Source organism: Alosa sapidissima, chromosome 18, assembly GCF_018492685.1.
Source record: "Alosa sapidissima isolate fAloSap1 chromosome 18, fAloSap1.pri, whole genome shotgun sequence".
Lineage (NCBI taxonomy): Eukaryota > Metazoa > Chordata > Actinopteri > Clupeiformes > Clupeidae > Alosa > Alosa sapidissima.
Genome location: NC_055974.1, coordinates 752501 through 763217, shown reverse-complemented (window position 1 = coordinate 763217; position 10717 = coordinate 752501). Strand labels below are relative to the sequence as shown.

The 10717-nt window shown below is 40.9% G+C and overlaps 1 protein-coding gene and 1 long non-coding RNA gene across 5 annotated transcripts in view; one reads left to right on the top strand and one right to left on the bottom strand.

The window, feature by feature from the left end:
- The first annotated feature begins 573 nt into the window (after positions 1 to 573).
- Positions 574 to 1660, top strand: LOC121689581. Its single transcript, XR_006024822.1, has 4 exons — positions 574 to 603; positions 1166 to 1225; positions 1356 to 1382; positions 1563 to 1660. It is a non-coding gene; the product is annotated as an uncharacterized LOC121689581 (long non-coding RNA).
- An 8657-nt stretch (positions 1661 to 10317) lies between these two features.
- The window catches only part of tfr2 (transferrin receptor 2), an 18841-nt gene continuing 18441 nt past the window's right edge, over positions 10318 to 10717 (bottom strand). For all 4 annotated transcript variants that reach the window (XM_042069431.1, XM_042069433.1, XM_042069432.1 and 1 more), the window contains one exon: positions 10318 to 10717. This exon is cut by the window's right edge and continues 635 nt beyond it. The gene's annotated coding sequence lies outside the window, so the exon portion shown is untranslated.

Below are 10717 nucleotides of genomic sequence, written 5' to 3'. Positions count from 1 at the left end.
AAATCCCTCATGATATCTCAGACAAACAGGAAGTGGTAACCGAGATGCCACCAGAGCAGGGGACTTCCTGTACCACCACAAATATAACCTCAGCATCACAACCACCCACACCACACATACACTCACACACACACACACACACACACACACACACACACACACACACATACACTCACACACACACACACACACACACACACACACACACACACACACACACACACACACACACACACACGATCACACTGAAAAGTATCTAATTAAAGCTGAAACTACACCATTCATTATTATGGTCAGGGTGTGTCTACAGGTAAATATACCTGTTGGTGTGTGTGTGTGTGTGTGTGTGTGTGTGTTTCTATTAAAAATAGAAGTAGAGAGAGAGTGAGAGATGACCCATAATTCAATCCTTTGTGGTTATTACTGTTTGCTGTGTGTAAAGCTGTATGCATGTGTGTGTGGGGGTGGGGTGGGGTGGGGGGTAAGAGAGAAGGAGATGCCAAATGTCAAGAGCCTATATAGGAGTGTGCAGGTGTTTGCAGGTGTTCTGACTGAGCACACAGCAGAGAGAGAAGCAGGGGGATGGAGAGGAGAGTACAGATGGTAAGTCTAACATAACGTCAGCATGGCTAGAATCGTCTTTATCTGATTATGTATGTGTTTATCTGGTTCTTTTTCTTGTTCCTGTTCTTTTTTATCATTAATGGTTGTTGAGTTCATATTTGCAAGATCATATGTTATTATCATATGTGGCTCACTGAAAGTCAGTGCATTTTAATTACCAACTTCTCTGTGGTTGCTGAAAGCTGAGGTTAGGGATGTGGGTGTTGTGGCTTACATATTTTTTTACATTTTTAGTTCCACCATTTGAGACATTTTTGTATTGTTGATGAAAAGGGTGGACTATTTGCAGTATTTCACTTTTGTTTTTGTAGTGTTTTGAAGTGTAATTTCAGAGTAAATTGACTTTTTTTTTTTGGGACTAAATCTATGGGTGGATGTAACACAGCTTAATGCTAACATGAATCAGACATTCATCCGGAGCATAATATATCAACGGATGATACCTTCTAATGTAATATTGAATATTAAGTGATCACCACACTCCATGCTTCATCATCTCATAAGCTCAGAAGTCATTCAACAGTTTTATCTTAATTTACAGGCTTTTGTCGCCGTAAAAATATTCCTTCTCTGTTTGATTGGCAGCCTCAGAACCCTGCCGGTGAGTCAGACACACATTCATGCTCCAATCATAGGCCATATGGACCACAGAGCTGGCTATAGATTTTCTTCCATGGGTAGCAATATGTGTCATTTGAGCTAATGGGGTATTCCCATGCATGTCTTTACAGATTCCAAATGATGTGACTCTGCATCCTGTAAGTACTGTATACCCTTCCTGAAACTACATCTGGAACTACCCTTCATCCTTCTTGCTCACTCCCTCTCTCTTTGTGTGACATGTGTGTGAGTGAGTGAGAGAGTGTGTGAGAGAGAGAGAGAGAGAGAGAGAAAGAGAGAATTCACTGTGTGTGTATGTGTGTTTGTGTGCTCCTCAGAGTTGGGTGGAAGGTCTGTGGGGGTCTGCTGGTGGACCACTCCATGGTGTTGACCTACGTGCAGAAGGGCTTGTAGAGGTTACCAAGGTCATAACCCCACCATTCCGTATCTCCCGAGAGACTTCTGACAAGCAGCAGCACAGGGTGAGAACAGACTTCACAAAACTCCACGTAAGATCTGCAGATGTTACCAAGCAGTCTGTTAGTAACTCCCAAAACAGTTCAACTCTCAACTCAGAAGAAAACTCAACCACTTCAAATTCTACTGCTCACCTTGCCCAAACTGAGGCCAACTCAGCAGGCAACTTCAACAGCACTTCTACAGACAATTCTACTAGGAACCTTACTCACATCTTTGATGGGCGAGAAGTCCACATCACAGGCAATCCCAAAGGCAACGCCATCGTCAACTCCACTGACTCTACAAATGATGTTCTTTCCCACTCTGATAGGACTGTTCATAGCTATATGCCTGACCTCTTGACCACACATCATTTCCAGATATACCAGAGAGAAGATCCTGGCCTTGATCCCAGCCTTGACACCCATTCTGAGCAAACCAGTAATGCTAATGTCAGCTTCAGGCCTCAGCTCAATGTACAGCCTCCTCTGTTTAGCCCAGACACCCATCCGTTTGTGGACCCCCCTGTGCAAAATGATACTAAAAGGAATGAGATAAATAGATCGCCTCGTGCAGCTGAGTCAGCACAGTCCAGTGATTCTAGTGGGTCACCTGATTCAAAGAATTCGATGGTGGCTAGTGACCTAAGTGATTCCAGTGACACAAGTAGTAACAGTGACTCAAGCAAGTCTAGTAGTTCAAGTGAATCCAGTGATTCTAATGATTCAAGTAGCTCTAGTGATTCTAGTGACTCGAGTAGTTCCAGTCAATCCAGTGGCTCAAGCAAGTCTAGTAGTTCAAGTAGCTCTAGTGAATCCAGTGACTCAAGCAAGTCTAGTTCAAGTGAATCCAGTGATTCCAGTGACTCAAGCAAGTCTAGTAGTTCAAGTAGCTCTAGTGAATCCAGTGACTCAAGCAAGTCTAGTTCAAGTGAATCCAGTGATTCCAGTGACTCAAGCAAGTCTAGTAGTTCAAGTAGCTCTAGTGAATCCAGTGACTCAAGCAAGTCTAGTTCAAGTGAATCCAGTGATTCCAGTGACTCAAGCAAGTCTAGTAGTTCAAGTAGCTCTAGTGAATCCAGTGACTCAAGCAAGTCTAGTTCAAGTGAATCCAGTGATTCCAGTGACTCAAGCAAGTCTAATAGTTCAAGTAGCTCTAGTGAATCCAGTGACTCAAGCAAGTCTAGTTCAAGTAGCTCTAGTGAATCCAGTGACTCAAGCAAGTCTAGTTCAAGTGAATCCAGTGATTCTAATGATTCAAGCAAGTCTAGTAGTTCAAGTAGCTCTAGTGAATCCAGTGACTCAAGCAAGTCTAATAGTTCAAGTGACTCAAGTGATTCTAATGATTCAAATAGCTCTAGTGATTCTAGTGACTCGAGTAGTTCCAGTGAATCCAGTGGCTCAAGCAAGTCTAATAGTTCAAGTAGCTCTAGTGAATCCAGCGACTCAAGCAAGTCTAGTAGTTCGAGTGAATCCAGTGATTCCAGTGACTCAAGCAAGTCTAATAGTTCAAGTGAATCCAGTGATTCCAGTGACTCAAGTATCTCTAGTGAATCCAGTGACTCAAGTAAGTCTAGTAGTTCAAGTGAATCCAGTGATCCAAGTAAGTTTAGTGGTTCAAGTGAATCCCATGATTAGTGACTCCAGTGATTCTAGTGACTCTAGTGGTACTAGTGAGTCAAGCAGCTCAAGTGACTCAAGTACTGGTAATTCAAGCAGTTCTAGTTATTCTAGCAGCTCAAAAGATTCTGGCAAGTCTAGTGACTCAAGAGATTCCAATGACAGCTCCAGTGACTCAGATAAAAGCCCCAGTGGTTCCTCTCACTCATGCAGCTCCCAGGACTCCAGCACAGCCAAATCATGTGCTCACAATTCCAACTCTTCTGGACAAAATAGCAGCCATGGGGACAAGTGAATGATTGTTGTAATTCATAAGATGACACACAACCAACTTTCATGTGCCCATTTACACATGTCAGTCATTATTTTAGCAGTATTTAGCAGGGCACTAAAGTATCTGCACCAAGCTGACTTTCCACAAGCTGCAGTGGAGCTAAAAGAACCAAATGGATCATATTGACCACAGGAACAAACATGGAGAAGGAATATGTCAGAGTACCGATAAGGGCTCATTATAGATACATTACTATTTGTTCATTTTATTGATGCTTTTATAAAAAGGTTAGATATGTATATTGTAGTGGTAGCACTACCTTTCTCATGCACCTTTCTACCTGTTTGACTATAGGAACGTGGAAGTGTTAAATTGTACTATCAAGCACTGCTGCCCAGAAAGACAGAATAATGGTTACATGAGTGAGGGCATGTCCCCTCTGTTTCATCCTCCCACATTAGTGTACTGAAAACATTTTGTTTCCTAGAACACCTTCACCTTGGGCAACATTCATAGGTTTTATTACATTAATTCTGTGTACTACAGATCTGCAATATGTGGTCTTGTATTTTGCTAGTAAAATCCATAGTTCCCCTCACTGTGTGCAAATTTGGCTTTTGACTTTTTATGTTTTTCATTTTATGTAATAGTATGGAAATAAAACAAAGAAACAAAAAAGGGTATTTCATTCATTTCATTTAGGTTATGTAACATTTCACAGTTGTCCAGACAAGTAAGGTCAAAACGGGTTCCTGTGTAGACTTGGGTGTGTTTGTAAGATGTATGGCAGATGGAAACTCTTTACAAGTGTCAGGACTTCTATTTGCTTCTAAGGTAGATGTGCATGCACACACACACACATAAACACATAAATAGTCTGCACAACACTTTGGACCTTATTTGTATTTGCTATGTTTGTGGAGCCCAATGATAAGATTTACAACTTAGGTTAATTTTAGACGTCCTTGTGAGTTAATGAAGTTGGGTGATTTATTTTACTGTTATGGTAAAATATATGGAGCATATATCCAAAGTACACTCACAAAAGACAGGATCCTCCCTTCAACAAATCCCTGCACACACATAGACACAGTTAAATACCTTTAAAATGTTTTGACCCAGTAAATACACCTCCTTTGTCTGGGTCATGGTTTGTTGTTCACAATGTGGGGAGCTATTCAGAGAATTCAATGCAAAACCAGGTAAACACCAATTGATTAAGAAAATATAAGAGTGTGATGAACTGGACTGTGCAGCACCCAACTTGGAATTTTGAAGTAAAACAATAGTAATAATTTGTTGTGTCCATTCATATCCATTTGTGTTATTCTAAGGATGATGTTCTAGAGTTGCTGATCTGACTGGGAAAGTATTCATGCATTGTTGGTTATGCTATGGCTCCAAAAGAACAAGCTGTCTAAAAGCAGGTCTTTAAATGATATCTCAGTACCTACTGGCTGGAAACATAGGAACTGTTCTCTGGTGATGGAGGCTGCGATATCTTACTTCCATGACCTCCCAACAACCTCTTAACATATTACATGTCAACTGTCTCAAATGTTTGTGGTAATTCTATGTTTGTATTTGTGCACATTCTCTTCCTTGTAAAAATCCAGTGAATTAAAGTGAATTAACGTTGCCTACCCAGACAAACACACCCAGTCCAGAGACACAGTCGAAAAGAATCAAATGAATCATCAAGAGAGGACACACTGAGTGCAATGTCAGCATTTTGAGTCAAACTAAAGTCTATTGCAACTAAAATATCTAGACCACAAATTTGCATGACCACCAAAGCAAATATCCTCTCTCAATTAATGCAACACAATGCAGTTATTTTACCTTTAAATAACTCATTCTGATTTATATAACAGCTTTAAATAACTCATTCTGATTGCCAGTGTCTGCCTGGAATTCTTGATATTGCACTATTTAACATTGCTGATCAGGTAGGATCATGACCTTTTCAGTCAGTTTCCGAGTAACAGAGTACAGCTAAAAGATGTTGAATGTTGAGGCCAAGGGGGATTGATATCCATTCTTCTGTGGTGTTTCTTTAAGACAGAAAAATAACTCTTCATGTGCTGTAGACCAGATATGCACACCCTGACTTTCATACTTTTTCTACTCTCTCACTCTGAAACAGAAATATACACAGTCTCTCTCTCCTCTCTCTTTGTGTCTCCAGCTCTAATCAAACATGTGCACACACACACACACACACACACACACACACACACACACACACACACACACACACACACACACACACACACTTTATTAAACCAATAAAACACTTTGCAATAAAATCCCACTCATAGTGTCACACCAACACTGGTGGCCACAGTAACAGAAATGACAACACTTACATTTTAAATGAAAGCGCTCTGTCTCACCACTTAACCAGCTCACTGACCACTGAGGAGGGGCTTAGATGGGAAAGAGACCTGCAGCTAAGCCGTGATTGGTGGAACAGACTGCAAGTGACATTTAAATAGGACCTGTCACTGAAGTACATTTAGATGTTCTATATGTGTATATGGCCAAAAACCTATACACACAGATTTTATACACACTTCTCTCGAACTGAAAGGAAGGAAAAGGATACGAAGGACCTTATAGCCTTTCGGACTTCATCATAATGGAACAATAAAGGTAGAAACTCATTCTTTCTATGATTTAAGTATATCATAGTGATAACTGCACAAATATGTATCATTACACCTATGAAAGGCAATTTAACTTTTTGAAAATCAAAGGTAGTTTTATATAGTTTCTGTACTAACTCTAACACGATCATCATTACTGATTGTCACAAATAATCAAAGTTGTGAATAATGTATAATGCAGAAATGGCTGAAAAACACTGTTTATCACAAATAATGTATTCAAATATCAGCTGAATGTGTCCACAGCATGTCAAACTGGAATTACACATGAAAATACAAGACTTTATTGGTCAGAAAAACTGAATTACAATTTCTTATGGCATTCTGCTGTTAATGGACGTTATATTAAACATTGTTCTTTTAAAGTCTTTATAAGCCTATGATGAATGTATATTAAATTCATGTTTAAAAGAAGCTGCAGGACATACTCCGGTCTGTTAATAGGTTGAACATCCCTTTATTGCTGCTGATTTGAGGACTGCAAAGAGGAACTGCTGCCATCTTACTCCTGATTTTGGAGAGGTTGTACTCCAACTAAGTGGAAGTTATTTTTTGCCTGGAGGATTTCTGAAGAGTTTTAAAAGGGTATGTTCTTTTGAAAGATTTTGGGGATGGACCTCTATTTTGCTCTATTTTGCTGCATTATCTCTGCATTAGTGACTGTGATTAGTGATTAGTGACCCTAGTCATCAGCAGAAAACTTAAATGATTAGTTTTTGGATTATTTTCACTGTTATTCTATTGTCCTATTACAAATAACTGATTCAGTGAACACTCCTTGCATTTTACAGTTGATTGAACCACCTGAAGGAGTGTGTTTGCCTCACTCACTAATTGGACGATGAGGACTGCCCTGCTACTTATCTGTCTGCTGGCTTTGGGCCTTGCACTTCCTGTATGTATATGCACTCTCCATCCTCATTCACAGACATTCATTTACATGTATCCACTCATTATTTTGTGTGTGTTTGGTCTCTATTGTACATGCAGGTACACAAGAAAAGAGTGACACGCTCAGATAGCTCAGAAGACGGGGTAAGAAAACGAAGCTTTTTTATACATGCACCCTGAGAGAAAGTGGAAAAGAGAATTATGTCCAACATTCCAATATGTGGTTTAATCTTCTGCATTTCTCACTAGTAGGTCACTTTGACACTATAAGTATGCTCCTACCTTGTGACCCTGTATGATGTCTGTACTGTTCCTAAGTCTAGTTAGAGCAGCTGATGGATCTTTAGGTGAAGACATGCTGTCTCTCCCTTGATGCACATCATTGTATATAAAACTCTGTTCCTGATTTTTCCTACCATTGGTCTGTCTGGGTCTTCATTCATCTGTGGTATCAAAATTACCATCAACCCACACCTATACACAGAGAGAGAGAGAGAGAGAGAGAGAGAGAGAGAGAGAGAGAGAGAGCGTGCAAAGGGTGCAGTGGTCGTTGATAGGGATAGATAGCCTAGAGACAGGATAGGTAGCCTAGTGTGAGCCTCTGTTAGAGAAAGACACACATGCACACACACACACACACACACACACACACACACACACTAAGCAGGGGAGACAGGAATACTGTGAGGTGAGCAACTTCAAAGAGAGAGAACAACCACAATAAGGATGATATTATGAAACAATGAAACTCACATGCACACTGGCACACAGATTTGCTGCACTAACTTTGGTCTCATTTGATTCCAGGGTGACTCCAGTGATGATTCTAGAGATGAAGATGGAGGAGAGGACAAGGAAGAAGAAGAGGGAGGAGAAGGAGAAGGAGGAGAGGGAGGAGAAGAAGGAGAGGGAGGAGAGGGAGAGGGAGGAGAAGGAGAAGAGGCAGAGGGAGAGGGAGGAGAAGGAGGAGAGGGAGAGGAAGAGGAGGAAGGTGGAGAGGGAGGAGAGGGGGAAGGGGGAGAGGAGGAGGAGGAAGAAGAGGAGGATGAGGATGACAGTGATGAGGAAGATGAGGAAGATGAGGAGGAGGATGAAGACGAGGATGAAGATGACAGTGATGAAGATGATAGTGATGAGGATGATGAAGAGGAGGGTGGTGAAGGGGAGGGAGGAGAAGAGGAGGGTGAAGAAGAGCAGGGTGGAGAAGAGGAGGGTGGTGAAGAGGAGGGTGGTGGAGGGGAGGGAGGAGAGGAGGAGGGTGGTGAAGGGGAGGGAGGAGAGGAGGAGGAAGGAGGGAATGGTGAAGGTGAGAATGGAGGAGGAGAGCCAGAAGGAGAAGGAGCTCAGGAGCCACCACCTCCTCCTGTGGATGAAAAATCTGCTGTATAGGTGAGGCCGTGTGTGTGTGTGTTGGCATTTATGATTTTGTGTGCTTATGTTTATCTGTATTTCTGTTTATTTTCATAATAGATATCAACAATATCAAAACATGTGACAGAATTACAGAATAGAATACATGTGTTTATCCCTTTACGTGACTGTGTGAGTGCGTGCTTGTGTATGTTCACCATATGCTTTCCCATGGATAGGAGTTCATGTGCATCTCATTTCCTTTACAGCCGCAAATCAGCCTAGACGAAACACAGACATCTGCGGGGATTTTGCTGAGACTATATGCAGATCAGCTCAGAGGCCTGAAAGTGAGTGACAGCAGCACTTAAATCTGATCCAAGATTACACAGCAGTGGACAATGTATAGTTGTTGCTCTTAGTGATAATGGAAAGAACAATCTTTGGATCCCCTGGGTGTGAGCACAGATTCACTGTATAGGATTATATTTAATTCTTTGTAATTATGAACATACTAAAAATGTGGTGCTACTTGTTATAGTTTTCTCACCACCAAGTTTCAGTTTCTCTGCCTGTTCTGTAAATAAACGATTTAGATTTTTTTTTCAACAATGGCATTTTCAGGAAAATTGTAATTTTATGAATGAACAATGCAAGAATTTGTTGTAAAAAAAATGTCATCTTTCTAAACTGTATTTTGAGTTGGTGCCTCGCCTAAAGAGACAGATCAGCCGGTAAAACAGACTAAACAGATGTGACTTCATCATTTCTAAAAATGAAAATTCTGATCAAGCAGCAAAGGACAAAATAAAGTGTCTTGATTCATTTCCTTCAGGGATAGTTTACTGTGTTGCTCATACGCACAGTGTGGTTACCCACAGGACACGCAAGCCATGGTTTGGTAATGAACCCTTAGCTGTCCAGGACATGACCTCATCCTGTCACGCTCTAAATGACAACCATATGGGCTGAATAAAGGACAGACAGTATTAAAACCAACCAAACAAAAATCTGTTACACAGCTTTGTTTGCAAATGGATAAAATGAGTGCAATGATTTAGGATTAAAGGGGATTTTAAAGGGACTAAAAGAACAATCACCCAAATGACTGTGACCAGTTACAGTTATACTAATAACAATACTAACAATAAGCTTTATTTGTATAGCACCTTTCATACACAGAATGCAGCTCAAAGTGCTTTACATTCGGAACATGTAACACAATAATAGAGACAAAAATAACCAACAATTTCCTACAAGTTGTTCAGTTGGTTGAAATTGTCTCTAGGGAGTGTTTGGCTGGTGTCACAATAGGGACAATGTTATGGCTTCTCAAACTTCTATGCCCCCAGAACACACACACTACAAGGTTCCCTGTGGAACTGTCCTTGGTCCTGGAGCCAACTCTGCTGGTTGCTCTTGGTCCTGGATATTTTCTTGATATTCCCTGCCATGCATCCTTTGTCACGGCGCAGGCCTAGAATGCCTCAGCAGAGCAAGACTGGGTTTTGACACAGATTTGCTCTTGTGAACTGTGTAATGAGACACACTTTCAGGAGGTATGTTTAATGCAGTTTAAAGCATTTTAATATGGCGTGTTTACCTCAAGAGTACTCTAGAGCGTTCTTCTTATTCCATCATGTGTATTCCACATATTGGCATGTGCAGACAGATGCTGTTTCCCACCCTTGGATTTCACCACAGTAATTGTGGTCTGGATGACCTTTTGGGTTAGTGGCATGGGCGATGAACACTCTCACGCACATAGGCTGATTTCACAGAGAAACACACACACACACACACACACACAGAATGCAACAAGAAACTGTAGTGCAACAAGAAAAAACTAAACTTTATTGGCACACAGTTGTACAGACAGAACAGGCAGGGTAAATACCCTCCATAAACCAAAAACATGCTCATGCCCTATGATGTCACCACCCTGACACCTGTGCACCAATAACTACAACACTACAAGTTTATTGTTAGCAGATGCTGCTTCGTGATTGGACGACAGTATAACTGTCATAATTATGGGAGTCCCTGCCCCCGATAATTACTGTTGACATTGGTAACAAACTCATTATCACTTGGCAATAAAAAAGAATCAGAGAAATCGCCATTAAATTGAATGTTAATTAAAACAGAGAAATGAGGAGAAAAAACTGTACACAGAGCCACTGACTGAAACCAAGGTGCAATATTAAATTATTATGGGATGGCAGTATGGG